Source organism: Lithobates pipiens, unplaced genomic scaffold, assembly GCF_037356315.1.
Source record: "Lithobates pipiens isolate NorthernLeopardFrog02 unplaced genomic scaffold, aLitPip1_a1.2 Scaffold_28, whole genome shotgun sequence".
Classification (NCBI taxonomy): Eukaryota; Metazoa; Chordata; class Amphibia; order Anura; family Ranidae; genus Lithobates; species Lithobates pipiens.
The window spans coordinates 145,351,347-145,367,435 of NW_027507789.1; the positions used below are offsets into that span (position 1 = coordinate 145,351,347).

At 44.1% G+C, this 16,089-nt stretch overlaps 1 protein-coding gene across 2 annotated transcripts in view; it reads left to right on the top strand.

Moving 5' to 3' along the window:
• The window catches only part of GGA3 (golgi associated, gamma adaptin ear containing, ARF binding protein 3), a 198,585-nt gene that overhangs the window by 36,346 nt on the left and 146,150 nt on the right, over window positions 1-16,089 (top strand). The window contains exons 5-6 of one of the 2 annotated variants that reach the window (XR_013263565.1): window positions 3,697-3,789; window positions 6,577-10,699. The gene's annotated coding sequence lies outside the window, so the exon portion shown is untranslated. Of the gene's footprint in view, window positions 1-3,696; window positions 3,790-6,576; window positions 10,700-16,089 lie in introns of those variants that run through there. The other variant, XM_077459653.1, reaches the window with a different exon arrangement.

A 16,089-nucleotide genomic window follows, 5' to 3' on the forward strand; every position in this document is an offset into this window, starting at 1 on the left:
GGTGCGAAGAGATTTATCAGCTTCTAAGCTAGGCATCAGACCGAGCAGGCACATTTTGGGGTCTAGGGTAGCAGGTGAACCCATCTGGTCCTGCAGGAATCGTATCACTTGCATCCAGTATGCCTGAATAGTTGGACAGGTCTATAGAAGGTGATAAAGGGAGCCCGGGGTATGACCACATTGACGGCATCCCGGATTGTACATGGGCTTGAAACGTGCTATCTTCTGGGGAGTTAGATATGTCCTGTGTATGATATACAGCTGCGTGAGGCGATCTGACAGCCGGGGGGATACATATTTCACATCCCCCAGAATGTCATCCCAATCCTCATCCGCAATAAGCCCAATGTCCACCTCTCATCTTGTCTTAGCAGCATAGGCCAAGGCCATGACACCAGGGAGACGGATAGCTGAGTACAAGGTGGAGATTAATTTAGCTGGCTCATTACCCGTAACTGTATCTACTATAGAGGGGACTGCCAAGGATGGGTTAGAGCTAATAAATTAGGTTTGTATGGCATGGCGGAGCTGCAGGTATCTAAAAAGGAGACAGGGAGGGAAGATTCATCCTTGAGCATTTGAAACGTTTTTATTCCCATATTAGTCATGACCTGATAAATATATAAGATCCCGTGGCGTATCCACACTGCAGGATCTGGAATGGACAGCAGTTCAGGTAGGTGCATGTTGAACCAGAGAGGCGTGTGGGAGTGGACCCGTGGGATCCCAAGTTTTTTCAGTGCCACCCCCCACACCCTCCGGTGATGTGTCAGCATGTCTGCGTTATGGCGGGGGGAGCAACCCGGCAAGGGGGCCCTGAGGACTGCCTGAAGGGGGGTGTGGGCTGGATTGTCAAGATGCCCACAGATTAGTGCCTGATATCGTAGTAGTTCGCTTTTATCAAAATAATGAAAATGGGATAATTGTGAGGCAAGATAATACTCCTGAAAGTCTGGAAGAGCAGCTCCTCCCAGCGTCGCCGGGTTTTTCAGGAGCTTCCAGGATAATTTATGTCTGCTGTGCCCCCATATAAATGTGTTAAGAATAGACTCAATCGTTTTGAAAAAATTTTGTGGTATATATAGGGGGGCATGCCACACGAGATAGAGTATCATTTTAACCAAATTAATGCTTCCCATAACCCCCAGTGGTAGTCTGGCCCAATTCTGTGTCTTAGTCTTGATCAGGGTACATAGGGGTTCAATGTTAAGGAGTGTGTAGTCTGTGAGCGATCTGGTCACCTGCACCCCAAGGTACTTAATCGAGGAGACCCTTGGGAGACTCAGAGGTGGAGACGTGAACGGAGGGGGGAAATGGTCAATGGGAAGGATCTGAGATTTGGACCAGTTAATACGCAAACCCGAATGGCCACCGATTACATTCTATAGAATGAAGGGCAGCGCACAGGGAAGGACCCGAGTCTGCCAGGTACAGAAGGGTATCATCGGCATACATCCCGATCTTCTCTTCCAGGTTACCAATCTTAAGGCCGCGGATATTAGCATCTGCCCCAATTATGATGGCCAACGGCTCCACCGCCAGTGCATACAGCATAGGGGAAAGAGGACAGCCTTGTCGGGTCCCCCTCTCAAGGGGAAATTGGTCCGATAACCAACCATTCACAAACACCCTGGCCTTGGGGGATTGGTATAGGAGTTGAACCCAACGAATAAAATTGGGGCCAAATCCAAATCTCGAAAGGCACTCCCATAAGTAATTCCACTCCACAGAGTCGAAGGCCTTAGCGGCATCCAGAGCCACCACGACCCTCGACCCGATGTCATCGTGGGATCCCTGAATATTCATAAATAGACAACGAATGTTCATTGCTGTATTTTTCCCTGGCATAAAGCCTGTCTGATCTGGGTGGACTAGGGACAGAATGACCTGGTTGAGGTGGGAGGCTAGGATCTTAGCTAATATCTTAATATCAACTTGGAGCAGGGAGATAGGTCTATACGATTCTGGGTATTTAGGGTCCTTGCCAGGCTTGGGGATTACTACAATTTGGGCCTCTCTCATAGAGGGGGGTAGGGTACCTGTATCAAACATAAATTTTGTATAAGTCATAAAGTTTAGGGATAAGGATTTCAGAGTAAGTGGCGTAGAATTCAAGTGGTAAGCCATCTAATCCTGGGGCCTTGGACGCTGCCAGGCAGGAGATAGCCACAGAGATATCTTCTATAGTAATAGGAGCTTCTAACAGTTCAAGCTGTTCATCAGCAAGTCTGGGAAATGCAACTCCCGCCAGGTAGTCCCTGGTGTCTTGGGGAGAGTGGGTGACCCGGGAGGTGTAAAGTGCACGGTAGAACTTCCCAAATTCCTCCGCCACTAGTTGCAGATCGGTGATATCGTTCCCCCGCGGATCTAACGACGACACTACCACAGGGGGACGCACATCCAGATGGGCCAGGTATGCAAGTAGTTTGCCCGATCGCTCACCGTACTCAAACACCCTCTGTCTACAAAAGAAGATGCGCTGCTTAGCTTTCTCAATGTGCAACTGGGAAACCTGTCGCGTCTGTACCCTAAGATTATTGGCTGTGCTGGGCGAAGTGTCCCGATGGAACGCCTCCTCCAGCACCTGTAGATGTTCCGCACCTAAATCATTTTTACATTTCTTTAAGGACATATAAGGATCACACTTGTTAAACTCTTTTAAGAGAAATCCTGCTGTTCTTTTATTGCAAATTTATGATTTATTTATTATATTTTTTTTTATGTATTAGTTTTTTTAAACTGTAGTTGTTGTATGTGACAATTACCGTATTAAACAGACAAACTGTGATCAGAGGCTGCAGTGGCCTCTACAAATTTAAACCATTTTCTGAATGGCACATTCAGCTTGCGTGGGGAAGGCTTAAACCATTGCTAGGTTTTTATTGCTATCTGTGGCCCTACTGGGAAGATTCTCTCCTCTACTGTTCTTTGCAACCATTGTCACCTAGACAGAAATTAATTGGATATCCAAAATTTTAGGGTTGTCACCGGTGCAAGAGGTGAGGGTAAAATCCTCCAGTGGGGACACCTGTTCCTAAAACAACTCCCTCAGATGGGAATTCCATTAATTTTGGGGAGATTTTCTCTTATTTCCTGATGACACTGGGGCTAAAGGAAGGGGAGATGTGAACATAGGAGTAGAGCGGAAAATCTTCAAATGGGGAAACTGGTTCCTGTGGCAGCTGTCTGAAGAGGATTAACCTCACTTTGGAGCCATTTCCTCTCACTTCCTGTTGGCTCTATAGGACAAGAAATGAAGTGAAATCTTCACAATCAAACACAAATGGCACAATTAAACTAATAGGGGTTTTAACAATTCCCTACTCTATACAAAATAGTTGAAAAACAAAGTTTGGGCTTTAGATATTTTTTCTAAGTTTACAATGAACTTGTTTTTTTAATTGGTATTTTGTGTACCACCTGAAAGATCAGATGTTAATTCAGTATTGCAATGTAAAAATGACTAGGACAGGTGCCATGTAGTATTCTTAGTATAGAGGTCTCATCCATGTTACTGCAGGAGGAATCCTAGTTCAAATTGTAATTGAAACCCTAATATCACTTTAGGGAGGTAACTGGTCAATAAGGAAAGCATGTATCAGGCACCTAAACAAAATGCACACTCTTTGAGTTATAACTCCTCTTTATTCCAATGTTTTCTTATTACTAAAAAATTACTTATCTGTCTCCCTTTAGGTGAATAATATGCCGATGTTGGCCTTGGTTAATCCTGTGTATGACTGCCTTTTCGAGCTGGCACAGCCTGAGAGTCTGCAGAGAGAGGAAGAGGTACAGAAATAGATTATTTTCCTTCAGCCTGCGGGCTTAAAGGGGTTGTAAACCCTCACGGTTTTTCACCTTAATGCAGCTGCTCCCTTTTACTTACCTGAACCCAATCTTTCCATCGATGAGAACGAGCCCAGCAGCTCCAGCCCTTTTTTCGAGTCCTCATTGGACAGATTGATATAAGCAGGAGCCATTGGTTCCCGGTGCTGTCAATCAAAGCCAGGGAGATGGGGTGCGGGGCCGAATCCTGCTGTCTGTGTCATTGGATGCAGCAGCAAGGCTCGGAAGCGCACCCGCATGAGTGCCCCCTTGGAGTGCCGTGGGGGGGGGGGGACCCCAGAAGAGGAGGACCTGGGCCACTCTGTGCAAAACCCTTGCACAGAGAAGGTAAGTATAACATGTTAGTTAAAAAAAAACACAAAGCTTTACAACCCCTTTAACAAAAAAAAAAACCTAAAAGATTCTGCTATCCATGCAATAAAGTGCAGATGGAGGAATCTCCCACTGGGGCTATTGTATTTTTACAGTGGGCCCCGCTGGATGACAAAAATACCCAGCAGATGTAGCCCTTTGGTTGATATTTTATCACAGCCATGTTTTTGGGGTAGCATTTAATATGTGCGAAGAGAGATCACACAATATTTAGGCCCCTTTCACACGGGGCGGAATCCATGCAGATGCTGTTTCTGAGATGGATCACTCCATTAAATGGCATGGCGCCGAGGATCAGAATCAGTACTTCATATTCCCATCGCACACGTTCCTGGATGCGCTGTCAGATTTGGGTGCTGTAGCAACAACCAGCTGGATACTGGTTCAAGTCACGGTAAAGATATTTGCCAGCACACCATGGAACGACACAAATTGCGTCCAAATGGGTGATTTATTGCTTGATCACAACACAAGGATAGTGCAATGTTTTGGAGCCATGCAGGGCCCCTTCATCAGCCCTGCGTGGCTCCGAAACGTTGCACTATCCTTGTGTTGTGATCATGCAATAAATCACCCGTTTGGACACTATTTGTGTCGTTCCATGGTGTGCTGGCAGATATCTTCACAGAGGATCAGAATCGGACGCATGCCTGATGGCAGCTGTGAGGTGAGGCAGTTATTGTGTTTGCTGTAGTAGTCTATATAGGACTCAAAATGGTCAACCCATCCCTATTGGAGGATGGCACATTCCTGAAAGGAGATTAGTGGGCTGGCTTGTCCATATAGTCGGTTTGCTGCTCAGTGATTGCATTATTCTATTCTGCATCTCCTCAAGGTAATACATAAAACCAGGCCTGTTAGTGGGCCCTGAGGGGACAGTGTTGATGTCCACTGATCTAAGTGAAACTGAAATTCGCACAGCATATGGCCAGCTAACCTAATCCAAGATTGGACCCCTGCCACCATGGTGCATACCTACTCATCCTTACGGGCAGTGTCAATTCTCTCAACACCCATCCAAAAGGAATGGGCTGCCTTCATACAACAAAGCTCAATGCATATGGAATGTTGAACTGCAGGTGACCATAAAGGTCTGGTGAGGCCTTTATGCTGGATTTACACCTCTCTGTTTCTGTTTGTTGTATCAAATTGAATGGGCTTCCAATGTAGAGAAATACACCAAAAATGGATATGCAGCATTTTTTTTCCCAACGTAGTGCAACACATAGTTATTAGTGTGCTGAAATGCATGTGCGTTGGAGCTGCATTGTCTTAATGCTTTGGGGTGTCATTCAAAACAAAAAAAACTCTGCAATGTGTTACTATACTGTACATAATATGCTTAGTATAATGCATGCTTTAGTGCAACACACGCTATTGCAAAGGTGTGTTTCAGTCCTTGAGGTTATGCTCTTACATTCACAATGCTGGTTATGGTTGCTATGCTTTGAGGCACCCAGAACAAGTATGCAGACCAAGAGTTCAGACTTTCTAACCTGCCTGCTTGTTCCAGATGAGTAATGAGGCAGTTGGGCAACTAGCATTCTTGACAGTGACAGCCATATATTCCTCTCAGTACAAGGTTGCTGTAAGTTCGAGAGCTTCAGTAATGCAGCACTGGCAGGGAAATTAGTAAGTGCTTTTTTCCCATCTGCCCCAATCAGGACATTGCATTAAAAGAGAAGTGTGGGAAAAGTTTTTTATTTTCGCTATATTTCTCTTGTAGGTCACAAAAGTGCACTTACTGTTGCTCTCCTGTGACCCAGAATCATCCAACAGCAGGCCATTGCCCCCTTCATCTGACATGGTGGAACCTCTCCAGGCTCTGGAAAGATCATGACAACTTTGTTGGGATCCACCCAGCTTTCTGATTGACAAATGGCCCACCTCTCAGCAAGTGGCTGAGAGCCGGAGCCAGCTGTGCCCACCCCCTTCCCTGCCCGATGGTCCAGTAGGTGTTGGAGAAGCAGAGTGGTGACTGTCAGCGGTCTGCACTCTGAGTAGATGAAGAGCTGAGTGATCTGTGGTCATGTGATCTCTCAGTTCTCGGTCTTAGAGCCAATGTGGGACAGGTGCAGAATCATACCGATGCTGCAGCGTAGAGGTGAGTATCCTTTTTTTTTTTTTGCAACCCCAAACTTCTCCTTTTTAAAGCCAAGGCCCTATAATTTTTTTTTTTTTTGCCATATAGAAACATTTAATTGTATCTTTTGTGAATTCTCTATGGACAGAACCGTTTCTAGCCTACCTCAGATGGTAGCCTTAGTTTATTTCTTAAAAAAGATGCTGGGCTGGTCTGTAATAATCCAGGTAATATTCTACAGTGGTCTGAACATCTAACCTTTGTTTTTATCACAGGTGGACTGTCTAGTTCTGCAGTTGCACCGTGTTGGGGAACAGTTGGATAAGATGAATGCACAGAGAATGGATGAGCTTTTTTCCATCTTAAGGGATAGTTTCCTACTTCAGAACGGACTTGGATCATTGGCTCAGCTTCTCTTGCTTGAGATGATTGAGTATCGGGCAGCAGGCTGGAAAATGACAGATGCTGCACACAAGTATTACTACAGTGAGATGGCCGATTGACGTGGACTTGAAGTTGATTTTAAGAAAAGGACCATTATTTAGGCTAACGTGTTTTCTGCCAGGGGATCCAGTACACTCTCTGCAATAATTTTATTCTAGATTAAGCACAAACACTTTCCTGATAGGTGCTTGATTCCTTGCAGTAATGTTTGACTTTAAGGGCTTTATTTACTGGAGAGTGCAAAATCAGGCTCACTTCTGCATCAGCTTCTAACCTCAGCTTGTTCAAATAAGCTTTGGCAATAACACCTGGAAGTGAGCCTGATTTTGCACTCTCCAGCTTCAGTAAATAAACCCCTATGGGTCTCTTCACACCTGCTGCTGTGTTACAGCACACTCACTGGTGTGCAGTGGGATGACTGCAGTGCCGATGTGTTGATTGTGGCACACTGTACTGCTCGCGTTTTTTTTTTTTTTTTTTGTAAACTAACTTCATTGAAATTTCATTAAGTTGTATTGGCTGCCGTGATGTGATCTGAACCAGCCAGGTAGGGGACGAGGCATTTTGCTATAGGACTGTGGTGGGATTGCACTGGAATAACCGCCCAACACAGTCCTACAGCACCTGGTGTCAATCTACTTTAAGGGTTCGTTTAAACTAGCAGCCACCCTTGCTGCCTCTCTGAAAAGTAATTTGACCTTTGACAAGGGGTATCATTTTTGTCATGAAGCAAAGCATCACAGGCGTGGCATGTGTACAGCCCCCCCCCCCCCATTGCATTGTGTTAAGGGGGGCAGTTAAACCATGTATCAACCACCTATTTTCATTTACTCCTCCCCCTCCTATGGTCTTAGCTGCTGACTATGGCGGATCGCTTTGTCTGCAGTGGTTAGCAGGTGATTGGTAGGGGATATGCTGACTGTGTTCCACACCTGTGTGGTGGCGGGTGGTATTGCCTGTCCAATGCAACATAACTTTTTTTTTTTTTTTTTTTTTTTTTTTACTGCAAAGCAGAGATTCATAGCAATATGTGTGGTGCTGTCCAGCAGACATTGCTTGGTTTTTAGAGTCCTAGTATAATCTACAATGAATAGGCAGGTACGTGTGAGTCCAGTTGCATGGCTGCTAATGACCTCTATGGTGTCCACCCCTAATCTACAGTGGAAGTTGGGAGGCAGTCTTTGTGTCATGACTCTGGGAACCTGCATGACACACGAGACCAGATCCCAGTCTCCCAGCTGACACAGAAAGAGGTCTTCAGTGGCGGTGCAGTTTAAACAGTTCAGCCCAACCTATACTGGCCAGCCTATTCTAAAAGACCAGGATTAAAACAGAATTGTTCATTTCGGTACAGGTCATTTTATGAAAAAGCAAGCAAAACATTTTTGGTGTAAACAAAATCAAATTGTATTTGCGTGGGATAAATCCACATGAAATCTGCCATAAAGCAAAATGCCAGTATGGGAAGCTTCAGCTAGGGGCAGCCATGCTAGGTCCCAGGCCCCGTAACTTTGGTAGATTTGAAGCTGATACTATTTAGCTTCATTATGTCCTCTCCTTGGTCCTATTATGCAGCCCATATGTTGGATAATAGCAGCTTTGGTCTGAGGCTTCTCACATGGGTACTTTATTTTGTGGCATGTGCTTTTATATAACTGACTTCTCTGGCAGTAAGGTTTTTGTTTAGTTGTGCATGTTAGCTTGGATTCTTGGATTTACCAAAAAGAAAGAAAACCTATGCTTTGTAAAGGCTTCCCTAATATGGTTGTAAACCTCTGAAATGAACAGAACATATCCCTCTGTAGTGTGCAGAGCACCTAGTGTAATTTCTGTCTGCTCTCTCTTCCCTGTCTGCATAAGTCATTTCTGACAGGTTATCTGGACATCGCCTCCTCCAGCAGGTGGTTGATGGCCTCAGCTGTGCATGTTTCTCTATGAGAGTGTATAGAGGGGGGGGTGTTTCTTTTCCTGAGTCTAAAGCTGGTCATACACCTATAGATTATCTGCAGATTTTCTATGGTTAGATGGAAAAAGTGCAACAGATTTCTTCATGTTCACTAAACTGTGTGGATGGAGGAATCTCCCACTTTTTCCATCTAACCATAGAAAATCTGCAGATAATCTATAGGTGTTTGGCCATCTTTAGATTATACTCTCCTCTCTATGCTGTGCAGTGTGTGACATCAGATCCCTGAGCAAAGAAATGGCCTTTGATCTGTGTGTTTTAGGAGGCTGTGGAGAGAGGGCTGCAGCTAAACGAGTACAATTTAGGGGGATTTGATTAATTTGTGTATCACCTGAGGCCAGTCACTTTGTTGGGTTAGGCTCCATGCACACTAGTGTTTATTTATTTTTTTTTTTAAGCCCCTAGAAGCTTTTCTTAACATTTTTTTTTTTTTTCTATTCCTTGAAGCTAAATAATGTTCTCCTATGTGTTCATGCACACTTCTTTAGGCTATTAGGGTTTTTTGAGCTTCAATGTGTAGGAGCAGGAAAAATATAGTTGAAGCTCCTAAATGTGTCGTTCCCCCCCTCCCCTTAATGCAAAAAAGCTAACGCTCTTAAACGGCTGCTAAAATGCTACAAAAAAAAAGCTATTACCAGCAGTTTTTCTTCTGTTGTGTTTCTTTTATTTTTAGCTAAAAAACAAACAAAACTAAAAAAAACACTTGTATGCATGGAGCCTAAAGCCTTGCTCACACAATACGATTGTTGGCCAACTGAGCGTCTGATTTTTGTCCAAAGGGTGTGTGCCAGGATCTTGTCTTGCATACTAATGTTACACAATTGTCTTGCAACAAACACGAATGTAGTGACGTACTATGTAGAATTTCAGCTCTTGAGTGCCACCCTTTGGGCCCCTTCTGCTAATTTTGTGTTTGGTGAGCATTGATTCTGAGAATGCGTGTTTGTACTTTTGACTTTTGTGTGATGGATTTGTGTACTGACCATACGGAAATCTGACGTCAGACCGTTGTCCACCGAAAATTTACTAGCCTGCCAACCAACATTTGTTGGCTGAAAGTTGGACAACAGTTGTCAAAAGGAGTGTACTAACGGTAAGATTTTAGGACAACAGTCTGTCAACAGACAATCCCATGCCAACAATTGTACCGTGTGTACAAGGCTTAAGGGTTTACAACCATTTTACCTGTGTCAAGCCGTGTGTAACAGGCATATTAAAAGAAGCTTGTGACCTGTCTGAAAATACTAGTTTCTTGGCTGCTTTACTGACCTAATTACTTCAACAATTAGAGTCATTTACCCAGAACCATTATCGGCATTGAGCATTCTGATTTTGCATGGTGAATATAAAGAAAGTATGGAAGCCAGAAATGACAACTAGTATTTTCAGCAATGTCGGTGTCTGTGTTTTTGGTAAAGGTTTCCTTTAAGGTGTCTGGGCTTCCTCACTGCCGGTTCTGCAGGAAAACCGCTAGTTCTTCAGGTGTCTCCTATAATGCAAAGCTTGGAGACTGCTGTTACATGTGGGGATGACAGGTGAATGTTTTACCTTTCAGGCAATCCAGTGGTGAGGGATTATTGGCAATGTAAGTGAAGGGAGCTTAGAGCCTAGATTGCTGGCTAATGAGATTGACAGATGGTTTAAAATAACTTGAGGCTTGGTTCACCGCATCCAATTCGCACGACAGGAGATTGTGACCGGCTCTCTATGGAGCCGGTTCTCACATCTCCAGGGCAGCTGTGAAGCGGATTGCACAGGGGTCCTTTGGCTCTGTTTCAGGTCCGGATTCAGGCCTGATTTATTCCTGAAATGCAAAACGGGGACGGATCCCTGCTGCGAGCCGCATCAGGTATAAGTGTAAACCCAGCTTTGTTTACTTTGAATATGCAGCCATGAAGATTCTCCAGGTGAGCCAGCCCTTCCCCTGAAGGTAATGCATTGCAGTGTGGTGAGACAAACTACCTAAGCAATAACAACTTTCTTTTAAGGTGAGTGTATTCAAAGCATTCCAGCAATATTCAATAGAAATTCATTTTTAAACTGTGTTTTTGAAAACTGCACAAAAATATGTATGTTATCCTTTAAAAAAAAAAAACAATGTTGTTTAAAGCGGAGATCCACCCTAAAGTGGACCTTCCGCTCATTGGAACCCTCCCCCCCTCCGGCACCACAATTGGCACCTTTCAGGGGGGAGGGGAGTGCAGGTACCTGTACAGTACAGGTATCTGCACCCACTTCCGGCGTAGATTCTGCAGAAGGTACGCCCCTTTCCGAAGGTCCCCCGCTGCCTGCTGGGAAACACACGGATCCCAGAGACAGCGGGGACCATCCTTATTGCGCAGCACGACTCGCGCATGCGCAGTAGGGAACCGGAAAATGAAGCCGAAAGGCTCCACTTCCTGATTCCCATACCCAAGATGGCGGCGGCAGCACCCGAGAGACGATCGAGAGATCGGCTTCGGGTGCCGACATCGCGGGCGCGCTGGGCGGGTAAGTGTCATTATTTTAAAAGTCAGCAGCTGCAGTATTTGTAGCTGCTGGCTTTAAAAAAAAAAAAAAAAAAAACGGCGGACTCCTGGCAGACTCCCGCCTTAAAGGATAAGTTCACCCTTTAACAAAAACAAAACACATGCACATTTTTTTTTTTTAAACCACTTCAGCCCCGGACCATTTGCACTGTTGCAATTCGGCACTGCGTTGCTTTAACTGACAATTGCACGGTCATGCGACGTGGCTCCCAAACAAAACTGACCTTTTTTTCCCCCCACAAATAGAGCTTTCTTTTGGTGGTATTTGATCACCTCTGCTTGCTTATATTTTTTGCGCTATAAACAAAAAAATAGTAATTTTTTTTTTTTTTTTTTTACTTTTTGCTATAATATCCCCAAAAAATATATCTAAAAAAATGTTTTCCCCTCAGTTTAGGCCAATACGTATTCTTCTACATATTTTTGGTAAAAAAATAAATAAATCACAGCAAGCGTTTGGTTTGCGCAAAATTTATAGTGTTTACAAAATGGGGGATAGTTTTATGGCATTTTTATTAATAATTTTTTTTATTAGTAACAGTGGCGATCAGCGATTTTTATCATGACTGCGACATTGTGGCAGGCAGATTGGACACTTTTGGTGCAATTTTGGGACCATTCACATTTATACAGCGATCAGTGAAATTAAAAATGCATTGATTAATGTGTAAATGTGACTGGCAGTGAAGAGGTTAACCACTATGGTGCGCTGTAGGGGTTAAGTGTGTCCTAGGGAGTGTTTCTAACTGTGGGGGGGGGACGGGGACTGTGTGTGACACAACACTGATCATAGCTTGATATTACAGGGAGCGGTGATCAAGTGAGTGTCATTAGGCAGAATGGGGAAATGCTTAGCATTTCCCCATTCTCCCTCTCCACGAGACGATCGCGGGTATCCCCACAGACATCAAGTCTGCGGGACCCAGGATCATGCTCACGAAGCACCCTGCGGGCATGCGCTCACAACCCGCCTCTTAAAGGGCAATGTACAGGTACATGATTCTGCCTGTACGTGCCCTTATAGTATATCTTCGTGAGGTGGTCGGGAAGCGGTTAAGGTAAAACAAAAAAGTTTGCATTTTTATTGTTTTTTTTTTCTGGAGCCTCTAAAGCATTGCATGCATGTCTCCTGCTGATCTGTCTGTCTGTACATCTCATATGGGCAAGCAGATACACTGATAGGAAGAGAGAATGAACTACGACAGCTTCTATGGTAGTTCGTTGAGAACTACAAGCCAACAGCTGCAAAGGCTGCCGGACCTTGTAGTTTTCCCATTCACAGAGCACTGTGAATGAGTGATGCCGGTGGAGCCCCGCTTGGCCACTTTGTTTTTTAAATTGTGACAGCTAGTGGGGAGAAGAAGATCCCTCACTGGCTGTCAAATCTTGGAATTAGGGGGGTGGTCCATTCGTAACATGTTACAACCTATAGGTGTAACATGTTACGAAAGGTGAACATATCCTTTAAGCTAAAGTTTTAATAACCCCCCCCCCCCCCCATCCCTCTGTAATTAAAAGTATAAACAAATCAGACCTTGGATCAGAGGTGTCCCAACCTTTTGACCTTCCTGGGTCACATTGGAAGCTGAGGAATAGTCTTGGGCCGCACATAATACACTAACAATAAGGATACCCAATGAAAGGTTCCTCCTGTGGCTCTCAGTGCATTGGTGCGGCTGCCGTCCCTGTTCACTATACTGACAGTTCGCTGGCAGCCACCTCTATTCACAGCTTTCTGCGCAGCCAACAATTTACCTGCAGCTGTGTGGAGAAACAAAGTGCCTCTAGCAGGGATCACCACAGGTAATCACTGGCTGTGCAGCAAGCCACGAATAGGTGCGACCACTATAGTGAATAGGGCTGGCAGCTGCCTACCCACTGAGAGAAGCAGGAGGAACTGCTGCTAAAATTCACATCAACTCTAATCGCCAGTTTGAATGCAGCCTATGTATGTGCTGGGTGGGGAGGATGCGCAGCACCCCCCTAAATCCAGCCATGCAGTATTTAACTTACCTGGCGTGCACCTGTATTCCCTCCGCACTTGGCTTGTCAATGCAGGCTACCGTAGCTTCTATGCCTCCACAGCATTGCCAGTGTTCCTACAGGCATACATGGGCCAGGCTTTTCTGCATTGGCTGTCGTGACTGCTGTGTTTGCATGGCATCCCTGGGCCACATGCAGCCTGCAGGTTGGACACCCCTGCCTTAGATTCTGAATAATAGATGGTCACATGGCCTTCCCACACCCATGCAACTTCTTGCATGTATATCTTGGTTGCTTTTGAAGACTTGCCCTGCCATAGAGAATAACAGTTGCGTTTAGAGATTGCTCTTGTAACATGCACTGTTCCCTGTGGGGCGTGCAGGTTGCTTGTATACACTCCTTACTGATGACTGGGACATGAGAAACTGCATGGGAGCAGGCACATGGCTATTTTCAGGTGTAGTTATTACAGACTACACAAGCAGCCAGCACTGTATGTACCAACTGAATTGTTGCTAGAGTATTCTTACAACCCTGGCAAGTAGTAACTACCAGGAAGGGGTGTTTTTTTTTCTCTGTCTAGGTCCTGGCTCCCAGGGTTTGAGTGATTTATTTTTTATTGTTTCCTTTATGTGGGGCTAATGACTAAAGTTAAATTTATTGTGAATCATTTAGGCTGTGTTAACATCTATGCGAATTGGATGCAGATTTCCGCCGCATCCAATTCGCATAGCAGGAGAATGTGACTGGCTCTCTATGGAGCTGGTTCACATATCTTCTGGACGGCTGCAGAGCGCACTGCACGGAAATGCTGTGCGTCTTTGGCTCTGTTTCAGGGCCGAATTTAGGAAAAGATTTGCTCCAATTCAATTCATCCCTGAACTGGAGAATAGAGATGCACAGCGTTGCAGTGGGAACCCGGCCTTAGAGAGGTGTTTGCTCTTGAGTGCCATTGAGTGAAGCAGATATACAGGGCTGTTATTTAAGAAAGCAAACATAAGTGACCAATCAAAAAGAATTTTAATTGCACTAAATTTGCTAAAATCGGATTGGTTGTACTATTATATAATCCCCTGGTTATCTGGATTTAATACATGATGCATATTTGACATTCATATGGTTTTATAAGCATTTCTTTTCATATTTTACCTTTTTGGAAGTCGTAAACTTTTCTGCAGTACCTTTGTAATTCCAACTGTACAGACAAAGGAGGATGCTTTTATGAATTTTAATACAGATTTTATGTACACAGTTTTGTTTTCTTGACTTATGTATTAAAAGTTTAAACATGGCAGCTCCGTAGCCTGAGTGTGAGAACTTCAACTGAAAGGAGGGACCTGGTGGATCACAATGGTGGCCGGAGCCTTTGTATAATCTAAATATACACACATTTGTATAAAAAGTTTACACTGCTCCTACAACTATACATACAGAGCATCTGGAAAGTATTCACATTGCTTCACTTTTTCCACATTGTTTTGATATAGCCTTATTCCAAAATGGATTAAATTCATTATTTTCCTCAAAATTCTCCAAATGATACCCCATAATGAATACTGAAAATTGGTGTTGCGCTCCCACAAAAAGTGAATAAATGAGTATCCCAATATGCAGGAATATATCCTTAATCAAACAGTGTAAAACCAGTGAAAAAAAAAAAAAAAACCATTCTAACACCTGGATACGTTTATTTGTGAACCATTCCTTTGTAGATTTTGCTGTATGTTTGGGATCATTGTCTTGTTGGAAGATAAATCTCCGCCCCAGTTTCAGGTCTTTTGCAGACTCCAACAGGTTTTCATCCAGAATGGTCCTGTATTTGGCTGCATCCAACTTCCCCTCAATTTTAACCATCTTCCCTGTCCCTGCTGAAGAAAAGCAGGCCCAAACCATGGTGCTGCCACCACCATGTTTGACAGTGGGGATGGTGTGCTGAGGGTGAGGAGCTGTGTTGCTTTTACGTCAAACATATCGTTTTTGCATTGTGGGCAAAAAGTTTGATTTTGGTTTCATCTGACCAGAGCACCTTCTTCCACATGTTTGGTGTGTCTCCCAGGTGGCTTGTGGCAAACTTTAGACGAGACTTTTTATGGATATCTTTGAGAAATGGCTTTCTTCTTGCCACTCTTCCATAAAGGCCAGATTTGTGCAGTGTACGACTGATTGTTGTCCTATGGACAGACTCTCCCACCTCAGCTGTAGTTCTCTGCAGTTCATCCAGAGTGATCATGGGCCTCTTGGCTGCATCTCTGATCAGTCTTCTCCTTGTCTGAGCTGAAAGGTCTTGGTAGATTTGCAGTGGTCTGATACTCCTTCCATTTCAAAATGATCGCTTGCACAGTGCTCCTTGGGATGTTTAAAGCTTGGGAAATCTTTTTGTATCCAAATCTGGCTTTAAACTTCTCCACAACAGTATTACGGACCTGCCTGGTGTGTTCCTTGGTCTTCATGATGCTCCCTGCGCTTTCAACAGAACCCTGAGACTATCACAGAGCAGGTGCATTTATACAGAGACTTGATTACACACAGGTGGATTCTATTTATCACCATCAGTCATTTAGGACAACATTGGATCATTCAGAGATCCTCGCTAAACTTCTGGAGTGAGTTTGCTGCGCTGAAAGTCAAGGGGCCGAATAATTTTGCACGCACCACTTTTCAGTTTTAATTTGCTAAATAAGTTTAAAATATCCAATAGATTTCGTTCCACTTCACAATTGTGTCCCACTTGTTGGTGATTCTTCACAAAAAATTACAATTTTATATCTTTATGTTTGAAGCCTGAAATGTGGCAAAAGGTTGAAAAGTTCAAGGGGGCCGAATACTTTCGCAAGGCACTGTATATTGCCTATATAAATTAATAAATA